The following is a 13,790-nucleotide window of genomic DNA, read 5'->3' as shown; positions in this document are numbered from 1 at the left end:
TCCATCCTTCTCTTCCCCCAACTTTTTTTTTCCAGTTTTCTCTAGCCTTTACTTAATATGCAAGATCAATTAGGAAAGATATATGGAGTCCTTGTTGCATGTCAGTTCCTCAGAACCTTGCTTTGCCCTGGTGGAAATGGAGTTGACATACTGTTTCCAATGAACACCTCCTCACCGGATGGTGTTCACTGCTTGGTCTGTGCAAATTCCAGTAATCAGCAGCCTTCATCAAGCTCTGCTCTCACCTTCCCCAGTCATAACTACACCAGCTCCTCTGTGGGCCCTGGGCAGTCTGCGCTTTTTAAGAGCTTTTATTCTTCCCTTTGAATCCTGTGTGCTCTTATGATCAAGGAGCTGTATAAGCCACAACATTTCAGTGGAAAATATGTTCCTAGGATGAGTCTTCAAAATCCAGAGTGACACTGAGAGGAAGCCATGCACATGCCTATTGTTAGACCTACTTTCTGCAACCATCAAATTCTGTGATTAAACTAACACTGCCATCTTTAAATGACTCAGTGTGATTTAATTTGAATTTTCCCTAAGCCACTTGGGATGTTTTCCCCAGAAACACCTTTGTACTCTGAAAATGTGACCCTTTTGGTTATCTAGGGTTTGGACTTTCAAATTCAAGAATTGACTGGTGTCAACCCAAAAGTCATTTTCAAATAAATGACAGGAGAGAAAGCACTAACAGAAAACCCCTTATTTGTACCTTTTTTGTGCCTTTTGGTACAAAATTTGTAGCTTTGTGCTCAAGAGAAATCTGACATGGAAAATAGCTCACCTAGCCAGGCTCAAGGAAGATTTGTAACAGTGATTGGAAATAGGCAGGGAGAGCCAATAGTAGCACCTTAGTTGTTCATTCTACTGTGTAATTTGCCTTGGAGTGAGTGGGAGGCTATAATATTAATTTGCTTTAATTTTGTGACTATAAGCACACTCTCAATCAAGAGAAATATAGTAGAAATATAGGATATAGAGAAATAGAAAATCATAGATGTACTCATATATACGTACCACCAGGCGTGATACTCTCCCTGAGGCGGTTGCTGCAACCTGGACACTTGAGAAAGTGGGGGAAAGGCTTTGAAACCTCATTTCTACTTTGAATACGCGATGCCACGGTGGAAAGTGAAGCACACAGGACCCCTGCGTTTTTCAGGAGAGCAGAGGGAGAATAAATTTACGTGTCCAAGCCCCGGGACAGCATCCCGCCGGGATCCCGCTGCACATCGGCCCCGCCGAGTCCTCCCGCGCCTCGCCGCTGGGTGGCGCCCGCCGCCCGCCGGGAGCGCCCCGCGTCCCCGCAGGATCCCGAATGATCCCGGGTGATCCCTGCCCCGATCCCGTCTGATCCCTGCCCCGATCCCTGCTCTGATCCCGTTTGATCCTGCCCGGATCCCGGCTGATCTCGTCTGATCCCTGTCCCGATGCCTGCCCTGATCCTGTCTGATCCCACCCGGATCCCGCCCGCATCCCACCCGTCTGATCCCGCCCATCGCATCCCAGCTGGATCCCGCCCGAATCCCGCGTCACCTTCATCCCCAGGCTCCTGTGCAACACTCACGGGCTCTGCTTCACACACTCTCGGGATGGTTTGGTTGGAAGGGACCTTGAAGGTCCCCTCGTTCCGACCCCCCCACCACGGGCAAGAACACAGTCATTAAATCAGGTTGCCCCATCCGGCTTGGTCTTGAACGCTTCCAGGGATGGGGCATCCTGGATAACCTGTTCCAGTGCCTCACCACGCTCCTGGTATCACAGAATCAGAGTAATATATGTAGGAAAAGACTTACAGGATCATCAAGTCCAATCTTTAACCAATCATCGCCTTCTCAACAGACCATAGCACTAAGTGCTAAAAACCTATTTTATGTCTGATCGAAATCTACTCTCTTTTAATTGAAACAATTACACCTTCTCTTATCACTGCAGACCTTGCTGAACAGTCTGTCCCAATCTTTCTTATAAGTTTCATTTGGACACTGGGAAGTGCTCCAAGGTCTCTCTGGAGCCCTCTCTTTTCCTGGCGAACCTCCCCAGCTCTTTGGTCTGTCTCCACAGGAGAGGTTCTCCAGCCCTCGGAGCATCTCTGTGGCCTCCTGTGGACCCATTCCAACAGGTCCAGGTCTTTCCTGTGGCCAGGACCTTGGAGCTGGACACAGCACTGCAGGTGGGAGCTCATGAGAGCAGAGTAGAGGGGCAGAACCATCTCCCTTGCTTTGCTGGCCACGCTGCTTTTGATGCAGCCCAGCATGTGATTTGCTTTCTGGGCTGCAAATGCGCATGGCCGGGTCTTGTTTCTCAAATCTTTCTTCCCTTCCTCTGAGGATTCTGTTTTCTCAAGGGATGTGTGGCTGTTTCTGCCTCAGTGCTTGGTGCCCCCACACTCCCTTTTCCTGTGTTTCATCTTTCTGTCAACAAGAAAACCTTTTCCTGTGAACCAGAATAAATCTTTGCTATCTGGTCAAATGACCTGGTATAATCAGACACTGGACTTCCCAGAATTAATCCCTCTTTAAAACACCGCATCAGTTCTAAATTCTTCAATCTCAGTTTAAAATTTGGCAGTGAAAGAGAATCCACCACAAACCTTTGGTGAGCTCTTGTGCTCATTTTTTGATATTGCTATCACTCTGTGGTTTGTGGAGGTTTTCTTGCTGAGGGGAAAAAGTCTTGAAAAAGGGAAAAATAAATTAATTTCCCACCCTTGGAAAATCAAATAACAAAAAGCCAAACTGTTGCTAGTGAATTTGTCTAACACTGATTTCTATTCAATTGGCTTCAGTTGGCTGGTGGAAAAGCCCCTGACAAGGTTTTCTTTGTGGGGCTGCAATGGGCTGCATTACCGTGGGTAACTCCAGAGCTGTTTGGGTCTTCCAAAAGTTTCCTGACTCTGTCATCAGTGACCTGTGTCGTGTTCTCCCCAGAGCCCTTCCCTCTTCTCTGGTAGTGTGTAGCATTTGCTTTTTAACTCTTCAGTTTTTGAGCAAGGTGTTCAGTTGTACCTGGCAGGGTTTTCTCTGCCCTGACTGCAGAGCAAAGTGATTCTATGTCGAGAGGTGACTTCTAAACCCTCAGGAAGATATCCATCCCATTTGTGATGGATTAAAGTGTTCATCTGGGTTTACATCTCCCCACAGAGCCCAGCACCTTCCCATTACTGTAAAAGCAGTGGTGCTGGTGTGCTCTTGTGTGCAAAGGCAGATTCATCTCATCTCGAGGGCTTAACAAATGTTAAGCAAATACTCAGTGCTATAAACATTTAGTTAGCAAAAACTGAAAGTCCACGCTCATTTCTTTGCTATGAGGCACTTTCAGGATCAAATGATAGGTCAGATGTGATTCAGTGCCTTGGATGCGATGCTTCAAGTGACTTGGATATGTTATAAAAACGACAGCTTGGTGAAGAGGTGTGAATCAGAGAATCAGAATAATCCTGGCTGGAAGGGATCTCTGGGATCATCTAACCTTCTGCTCAGAGCAGGGCCAAAGTTAGATCAGGTTTCTCCTGCCTTGCCCAGTCATGATTTGTTTGTCTCTAGGGATGACAATTAACACAAATTCCTGGACCCTGTGTCCAGAGTGTGTGTGTGTGAAAATAATCAGCTTCAGGGTGATAATTTTGTCCTAAAATCTGGTAGGTGTGTCCTACGTTACAGCTTGTCTGCTGCCTTTTGTCCTATTTCTGTGAAACCCAAGGAAGACTTTGATTCCATCTTCTCCACAACTTCTCGTTGCAGATTGCAGCAGACCCCCCTGAAGCCATCTCTTCTCCAGGCTGTCCCCCTGAATGTTTCTCCTCTCACATCTTGAGGAGCCCAGGACTGGTCTGTCTCAGCACTGGAGCTGTGCCTTACCAGTGCTGAGCAGAGGGAAAGGGCCACCCCTCTTGTGGGCAATGTCCCTCCTAAGGCAGCTGTTGGCCTTCCTTGCTGCCAGAGCTCCCTGCCACCTCACGGCCATCTCCACCAGGACCTTCCCTGCAGGGATTTTGCCCAGCTGCTCAATGACCATCAAATACTGGTGTGTGGGGTTGTTCCTCTTATCTGATGGGCTTTGCATTCACCTTTGTAGCACTCCATGATGTTCCCATTATCCAGTTCTCCAGCCTGTTGAGCTCCTCTGCACACAACTCCCCCTCCCCTCCCACACAAGGACCTCTCTGATCACAGTGCTGAACACTCCACTGAACAAGAAGGGTTGAAAGGAAACAAGGAGGTCACACAGTTAATGCACAGTGTGGAGTAGCTGAGTCTCACTTGCCAAATCCAAGATGTTATTTGGGGTAAACCCCATTTAATGACAGGCATGACAATTTACAGAATTATTATTAAGTGAATAAACTACCATGTGGTGTTACAGAAGGCCTGAAAAAAATATTAATAAACTGTTGGTTCAAATGTGAAAGTGCTAAACTCATCGACTATGATGTGCTCTAAAAATAGAGACTTGTGCCTATGCATCAAAAAAATAATGCTTCCCCTAGGAAGACTTAACCAGGTCCAAGCAAAAAGCTTCCTGGCTGAAGTCCAAAAACTATTTTTTGGAAGTTCTGTATTAATTTTCTTTTCATTACTTTCTGGTGGGAAATTTCCACCCCTGCTCCCCACTCCAATTTCTATTGAGCAGTAGTGTGTGTTCAGTTGCTGTGATGACAACAGCAGTGACATTCCTATCACCATGAAATGTTTTAAGTTTAAATGTTTATGTGATTTTTGTACATATTGATTTTACAAGTGAAAAATTACCTGTTCCTTATTTACACTACAAGGAGTGAAACTTTTAAAAAAGAGTTGTTCTTCAATTCATTCACCACTTTTATTTTCTGGCCTACTTTTTCTGTTTTCTAGATGTGTACTATAACAAGATTTTCCTGTTTATTTAACAGAGCTGGTAACTTCAGTTTAGAAAATGCTGTGCAGAAAAGCTGGAACTTGCCAAACCTTTGTCCAAGGTCAGTGAGTTCCAGGGTTTTTGTTTCATCTGTAGATACTTACACTGTTTGCCTCAGGTTCACCTGCCCTACAGAAGAGATTTAAATGCTGCCTCAATAGTTCAGAGCCGCAGTTTGCTGAAAAGGGCTCACAGCCATAGGGACTGTTGGGTTGTTTGCGTCCTAGTGATACCTAAAGGTTATAAAAAAATTACTAAACCCTTGAACTGTCTAAGTCCAATAAAAGTCAGGATCCTAGTGAGGATTTCTTTGGGATGAGAATCACAAGACAAATGGATGACGGCAGATCACAGTGAGAGCGGTGGGTTAAAAAGTGTTTTCAGACTGTAATGAAACAGAATATAAACCATAATTATATCCACAAAAAATACAGTGATATCTTCCATATTGAGTTCCACACTCCCTGGCTCCCAGCCCTGGAAGACTCAGTTTATGCAATGATTTTTTGCAATGATAGCTGCAGTTGAGCTACCAAGTCTTTACATTGTGCTGCAACCTCCTGGGTGTCAGTGTGAGCTGAAAAGTGGTTAGCTGGAAGTTAACTATTGAAGTAACCCCCAGGCAGTGGTGGAATCTGTGCCTCGCTGTCTTCCAGCTGAGGTCTAGTTGTCATTCCTTGCATGGGGCGCACATCTCCCTGAGGAGGAAACGCTACTTTTCAGGAGTTAACCACAAACCTGCCATCAGCAAGATATGAGCAAGAAGGTATGATCCAGTACACAAATTCCTAGAGGAGGCAGCAGCTGAAGAGGCTGCAGTGTGATGGAGAAACCTCTGGAAGCTATGGGAGGCTCTAATCTAAGTGGGATGGCATGATGCCGTTTGTCTGCCCCAAAAGAGCTTTTAGGGTCAGCTTTCTTGGGAAAGTTGGATATGAGATAAGGGAGGTGGCTACACTGGGTGGTGATGAGGGCTGAAATAGTGTGTTGAAGCCAGTTTGTCCTAGACCCAGTGAACTAGAGTAGGTCCGGATTAAAGAGAATCACAAGTGGTTGGTTGCTGTGAGGAAGAGTTTACAGCACTGAATGTCTTTAATCTGGAAAATGCAGGACTGGAGGCAGGGAACACCCACATTTGGAAATGTTTGCTGCAGGGGACTATTCTCCTCAACATTGCTGGGATGAGACAAGAGCAATCTTCTTAATTTTCAGTGAAATTACCACAACAGTGGGGTTTCCACAGACTCTCACTAGCACAACTTGAGGCGTTGCAGTTTCTAGTGCTGGCTGGAGGTTGCTGGGCCTGTAGCTCACAGCTGTGACAGCTGCTGCAACTCAGCAGTTGATGTGTTAATTTAAACCAACACCACTCATGCTTTAAGTTGTTGCGCCAGACTATGCTACAGAAGAGTTTGGGATGAGGCCAGGGGACCTCTCTCATCCAGTGCCCTGCACAAAGCAAGTTCCAGCAAGACCAGGTTGCTCAAGGCTTCCTCCAGTTGAATTCAAGGACTCAGCTCCAGGATGAAGATGCCACAAGCCCTCTGGACAACTCATTTAACCGCCTTTATAGAGACTTTAAAAATCATTTATATTTCATTGTAACTTTTTACATTGCAGCTTGTGTCCATTTTCTCTCCCTTATCTGTTACTTAGTACAACCCTCAATTAATATCTTCTTTCCTGTAACCAGCTGCTGGACTCTAGCTCCATTTAATGTTGCACAGTTGGAGGACATGTACCATTCCTGCTTTGGCAAGGTTTGAGCATCCAAACAGGACTTCTGTACCAACTGAGATGCAGAGATGCTGTTCCCCAAAGCCTCTCTCACAGCATGGCATGGCTGGCTGGAGCCCTGGGAACAGCCACCTTTTCACAGGGCAGTGGATTCATCCCTGTCTGTAGTTGATGTTCAGTGGCTTGAAGCACTCTGGGATCCTTGTGGATGAAAATCTCTGTAAAGACTGGAGTTGTTTATTATGATGATTACCAAAATCAGATTTTAAAATGCCTTAATATAAGGAGTTCATTGGAAGGTTTACAATTTGGGGGGGGGGGGGGGGGTTGTGGGGGGTTTATGAGTGTAGAAGTTATTTCCAAGAACCACATTAGAATCAGTCCCCCTTAGGATGATGCAAAAGGAAAGTTCTTCCAGTGTATTACAAAATTAGCTTGGCTATAGCTTTCTAAGTATCCTTAGTATCAAGGGGAAAGTGGAAAGGAGTCAGGCAGCCAGAACAGGAATCTGTTTCTATTGGGAAACTATTAGAAAGATACAAAGTGATGGCTGGAACCCAGAGAGAATTTAAATGTCATCCTTTTCCTATAATTAATGAATAAGCATCATTGTATTTTTTAATGCAGAGCCCAGACGAAAATAATCTCTCTTGATTGAACTGGGATATAACATTTTCTGGGATGTAACATTCATAGAATGCAGAGGTCCCCAGTTCAGGGGTGCTGGGTGGTGTGTCCCAGCTGCTGGGTGCTTTCCATTCCCACTTGAGTGTCTTGGGAGCAAAGGGATGAGGATCCTGTGCCAGAACAGATCAGAGGCTGCAGCCTGTCATTTTGAGGGTTGCTCCAGATGCATTGTAGCCCTCACCAGGAAAAAGGGAGGGTGAACAATTTTTCATCTCTGAAGCCTAAGTTTTACCACCTATATCCAGAATCAAAGAATGGTAAAGTCACTGCTGTAAAGCTTTGCCCTGTTACAGTCTCACTGGTGGTAGAAAATATCACAGTTTGTTTCTGCTAAGCACTGAAACTGGAGACATGCCCCTTGTTTGGCATTTATGATGTGAACAGACAAGGCATGAAGAAGGATTTGAGTTCAAAATACAGAGGCTAAAGCAACTTGGTGAGTCAAAAAACATGCAAAGGGTGAATGACGTGTCCCACATCCCTGTCAAGTGTCCCATCTTTTAAGAGGCACTGTCCTGCTCACTTCTACCTCAGTGCCTTTGAATTGCTCTACATGCAATACATTTCTATGGGAACTGCCTTATTTACACAGCCTGCCCTCTCTGTGTTGGAACTAGATAGAAAATTGATGGAAGGAAAATAAAGTGGTTACTAATTAGCAAATGGTTCATTAACTGAAGACATCTGCTTCCTATTAGGCAGGAGGAGATGAAGGCTGAGTCTCACATCCTCAGTGACTGGCTGGTTGTGGAGTTGGCATTAAACTTGAAATCAGGCCCTTTTTAAGGTTGTGTTTTTTCCCCCTTGGAGATGTCTGTGTAGTGAGGGCTGAGTGCTGTGACAACCAGTGATGAGACAGGGCATCACACAGCACAGGGAGCTTGGCTGTGAAGGGTCCCTGTTCAGCTCTGTGAGGGATGATCCACCCTGCCCTGCATCCCAGCTCTGCCTCATCCAAATTTCTTATCTTGGTGTCAAAGGGAACGGGTAGGAGACTTCTGGATTTGGAAGGAGAACCTGGAATTATCTGTTACACTTATGAACTCTTCTATCCCAGCACAGGTATGCATCCCTCCTCCCTTTCCCTTCCTATGGAAACCTGACTTGTTTTACCATCATTTCTTAACTCCCTTGACCTCTGCTCAATTGGATGCAACCCCTTTTGTTTTAACTGCATCTGGGACTTTCTGTCAGTGCTCCTTGGAGTCCCCTTTTCTTTTGCTGGCTGTCTGATGAGGTTGAAGTGCAGCAGGCAGCTCTCAGCCCCTTAGTGCTGCAGTGAGAGCATCTCTCCCTGTCACTACCCTGTGTTTACAGTCGTCTCAGGCAGCTTTTGGTCAGCATGACAGTGTTTTCCTGCCTCAGCCAACTTGAATTAATTTGGAGCATAAGATTTCAGGAGACAGTATTGAGTCCTTCAGTGAAATACAAATAGATTGCAGCTGCTCCGTGCTCTATTAACCCCATCATTTTGTAATTCTGTCCAAAAGAACCAGGGGGAAGGGCATAGAAAGCTGGAGTTTGGAAGGATTTTGATTCTACAAAATCCAAATGCAAGCTGGAGGGAGTGTAAGAAATATTTTCCTGGAGCGGGGCAGCAGGTCAGTGAGATGGATTTCTTTACCTCTGTATGCTCTTTTATCCATAATTAACCATTGGGGTATTCTCCACCCTGGTAGTGTGTATCCCTCACAGGTAGTTTTCTGAAGTACCTTGTGATTTTGGCTCTAAGGTTCTTAGCTCATACCAGCTTTCAGGGGGACTTCTGTTCCTCAGAGATGGGTTCTTCAAAGTAGCTACAAGGAAAAACTGATAATACTTAGAAACACCCTCTCCTCCCATTCCTCATTAACAAAACCTTCCCAAGGCCTAATACTGCCAAAATCATTGGATGCTGTTTAGGACTTTGAAAGCTGGTGACCTCAGTAGTGGCAGACAATCCAAAGTAAGAATCTTGCCCACGCTCTATGTTTGGCTTTGATGTTTGGTTGTTTTTTTTGTTTTGTTTTGGTTTTTTTTTAACATAATGTTGGCTCCCTGTTGACCTCTTAATGGATCCTGGCCCCATTGTCCTCCAAGTGTTTAAAGGTTTTTCTTCACTCAGTTGTTGCCATGTTTCTCCTTCCTCCATTTTTTTGTGGCTTCTGTCCTTGCAATGATCATTGGTATTTGCTATTCACCACATGTAAGCGTGTCCTGGTCTTCAAGTGCTTGACAAGAAACCAAACCAGAAACACACATCTTGGCAGTATGAAAACTAGCCAGTTATTGCCTCGGTAGGATAAGGGGAGAGGAGCTCAGCAAGCCCATTTGTGCATGTTCACTTTTTCCAGTGAAGAAGAGATTTGTCTTCCCTAACTACCAAGCCACTCCTTTCTCCTAAAATATCTCAGCTCTATGCTTGTGTCCTTCCTGGTGGAGAAACCTGCAGCTCAGGGTAGGTGTTTCCATTGTGGCTTGGCAGCAACGAGGACATTGACTAAAGCCAGAGCCTGCTGCAGATCCTACAGCAAATGAGATGCTTCTGCTAAGTGGGGATGGGATGTGGTTACACACTCTGGCATCATCCAAAAGGCTGCTGTGCTGACCTCGGGATTTTCTCCATATAGTTCATATCGCAGTATGGATGGAAAGACATTGAAGATAAAAGCTTGGGAGATCATTTCTGGGAAGCAGCTTCATTTCACTTGCCTTCCAACCACATAATCTCACCAAAATGTCACAAGGGAGCACTGAGGCATCTTTGCCACCTACTGGTATGAGATACACTCGACAGCCAAATCCCTCTCTGGTGCTCCTTCTCTCTTCCTCAAACTAAACAAAACTAAATAAATAAAATTAAACAAAATCAAACCAACCCACCAACAATGAAAACAAACAAACAAACAAACAACCCCCCCACCAAAAAAACAGATTTTCTCTTTATTTCCCCCACGCTCAATATATTGTTTTAGGGTGAAAGAGCCCTTTTCTACATTACTTTCTAAGAAAGTAGTTAGGACATTTCCTTATTAATATCGGTAATGCATCTTAATAGAGACTTCTTTTCCTCTTCAAAAAGTGCAACAGAGCTCCAAAATTAGTTGTTCCTGTATAAATACTTCTGATATATTTGAACAGTAAAGGATAAAGTGAATTCCTGTTCAGGAAGATCTGGGATGACTTTGAGCTGTCTCTAGCCCTGGAACTAACGCCCTGTGGGAACCTTGCTTAGGCAAGATGCTGTAAAAGGACATGGTGTCTTGCTCCCTCAGAGGTCTTGGAAACTCTTATTTCTCTGTCTCTCATTTTTTCTGTCCTCAAAGCACAGGTCATACCTCCAACCCAGCCCAGCTCCAGATGTTCAATTGATGCCAACCAAAGCAGCTCCTGCACAGCTGGCATTGGCCATGAACTCATGAGCTTGTATTGCTTATAGCTCTTGTCCTTCCACATGTCACCTCTCTCCTGGTGATTTATTTGTCCCTTCATGCTGTCACATCTTGATTTATTTCATTGCAGCTTATGGCAGGGCCCTGCCTGGATTCTCTGCTCCTGGTGCACTATACTCTGTGGCAAAAGTAATTACCAGTAGCAGAGAGCAAGAGGTTAATTCCAGGCTCCTTTCCTCTGCCTGGACCTGGCATAAATTCTCAGGAGAATCAACTGTGCAAGCAGCTGCCACTCAGTACAGAAAGAAATAATTACATTTTTAAGAAAGCAAAATTTTTATGCAGGGCATAACTGGAGGTGATGTTTAAGCATATTTTTGCGGGTTTGGAATTAAACCTTCTATGTAGAGGTTTAAATGCAGATTACTTCAGCCCATTTTTATTCAAAACCCAGTGTGGTCTGAAGGGAGCAAATATTTCTAAAAGCATCTAAACAATAAGTGATTTTCAGACTCATGGAGAAACATTAAATATATGTTTTCCTCTTTCATTACCCTTGTTTTAATTAGTATTGTGTTTCTAGTAAGGGAAATTAATATTTCTTGCTTTGGCACTGTTTCATTAAGCAAATTGCTTGCTATTAATCAAACTTAGTTGACTCCTTCTCTGATTTAAAGATTTTACCCATAGCCCATGAAACGGGCTGGTGGTGATACCATCAGCAGAGGGCAAAATCTGTGTGATGGAGGGAGGTTTCTCCTTGTACCCATTATAGTTTCAGTCCATCAGCAGCTGACTGTGCTCACAGGCTCCCAGGTACCATATCAAATGCTTTTTGAATGCTTCCAGGGACAGTGATTCTACCACTCCCTGGACAACCTGTTCCAATGTTTGACAAGTCTTTCCATGAAGAAAATTTTCCTAATATCTGATCTCCCCTGGTGCAACCTGAGGCCATTTTCTCTCATCCTGTCACTTGTTACCTGAGGGAAGAGACCAGCACCCATCTCACTACAACCCCCTTTCAGCCCTGTCTTACCTGGAAGTCACCACTTGCAGTAGCTCAGAAATTGGTGAAATTTTTGCGTAGCTTGGTACAGCTGATTATTTTTGAGACCTCATGAAGGGAACAAGAACAGAGACTGCATAGTCCATGGCTTACATCTGATGGTCCAACACCAGGGTTAGGGGGAAAGAGTGACCCCAAGGATCTGATTCCTGCTGTGAAGCTGAAGAAAAGCCCAGAGCAATAGCCACAGGTCTCAGGAAGTGTTCTCCACAGCTGCTGCTCTCAGAGTAGGGGACTACCCAAATGAAATATCCATCCAGTAATTGCCACTGGGTTCACCTGGAGAGAGCTCTGCTCCAAACCCCAGAGCCCCAGGGGTGGAGTCAGGACAGCTGCTTCTGCAGAGCAGCCCTTACAGGGAAATGCTCTAAAGCAGCTGAAAACATGGATCGAAAGCATTTGGGAGGTTGCTTGAGGATTAGGCACCTGGCCAGGCACAGTGTGGGCTGGCACTGCCAGCCTCTTGTAAGTACAGGAGTTGTGACAGTGATGTGGGAAGTTTAATGTGAAAGGTTTTGGTGGCAGAGCAGGGTAGCAGTCAGGAGCAGCCACTGGAGATGCAGAGGGCAACAAGGGACAGTGACTGGCTGAAGAGGTTCTGCAAAAGGATCTGCTTTGAGGAACATGTCTTTTATGAGTGTTTTCTTCAACGACCTCAGTATGAAAATCTCTAGTTTGTTGGTGGGAATTCCTCCTGTGCATTCCCTCCTTCCATGACTGTCTTTTGTTTGAGCTGTAGTTAGCAGTGAGCTACCTCAGGCTGGGGTGTCACCAGGGCTGCAGAGAGATCAGAAGGTATCTCAGGGAGATATATGCCCTCAGGAGAGGACAAAAAGCTGGTTCTTGAGCCACAAGAACCACTGTCCCAGGTAGGTCATCTCAGAGATAACATTAAGATTTTTACTTCCCAATTTTAAGGTTGATGGATTGTCTCAGTTGAACACACATGCCATTAATAAAGTCTTAACTTCATGTTTGTGTTTATTTGTCCTTTGGGCTGCAAGGAAAAAAAAAACAGTAAGATGTGCAGATAAAAATTTTAGTGTCTTTGGCTGAAACTTCAAGTTTCTAACGTAGAAGGTGGCAGGAGGGGCTCAGGTCATGAAAGCAACAAGGCAAAGCCTAGTGGAGGAAAGGCACTTCTTCAGAAAAGATTTGGGGTCTGAAGGGGCACTAGGTAAAGGGCCAACAGGAGAATCCCCAAAGTGATTTCTCTAAACAGTTTTATTCTCTGCATGTCTGCCCAGGCAAGTTCACTTGATCCTGAACAATTTTTCTGAGTTTAAAAACTGCAACAAATCACAAGCAATTGCACATATGCTTCTCTTGAAGCACCCATGTAGCTGCATGTCTGATTATAATTACACTCCTGTGAAAATTTTTGGTGGACCCAAGGACTTAATCCCACAAGCCTCACTGATCACATCACTGTACGTGAGAATTAATGCTTGCAGGATTAAACACTGCCTTCAGCAATGAAGCAATTAATTGTTATAAGCAGAAAACATGCAGGGGTGGGGAAAGAAGGGACAGGCTAAAAGACATTGTGAGTGAAAGGAGATCTTTCACTGCTGTGGGTACAGATCCCTGTCACTAGGGCTCATTGCTGGGCAATGCTGGCCCAAGCTCTGTGCTTACCAGGGAAGTGATGATTTACTCTGCTTGACCCAGAGAGGGAAATAAAACCTGATTTTAATTCCAGCTGCATAAAGAGTGGGTGTGCCAGAAGTGCTTTCCCTGGAGAGATCCTACAATTCATTTCTCTGGTTTGCAAATTTCCCGATAGTCAGAGAGCTGCTGGAGCTGGGCAGGGCTGCAGGCATGGGAGCAAAACACTGCCTCAGCCAGGGAGTGACCACCCACCTGAGACTGCCCTGAGTCAGAGCAGCTGGGCACACGGTGGGAGTTAGGGAAGAAAAAGAAGGGGAAGGGAGGTTTGACTGAGTTGAGGACAGAACAAAGAAAATAGAAGTTTGTTCAGACACTGAGCTCTGAGTACTGCTGCATGGGAGGTCTTTCTGCTGAGG

The sequence above is a fragment of the Sylvia atricapilla genome, chromosome 4 (assembly GCF_009819655.1).
Source record: "Sylvia atricapilla isolate bSylAtr1 chromosome 4, bSylAtr1.pri, whole genome shotgun sequence".
Lineage (NCBI taxonomy): Eukaryota > Metazoa > Chordata > Aves > Passeriformes > Sylviidae > Sylvia > Sylvia atricapilla.
Note: the sequence above shows the minus strand (reverse complement) of the source record.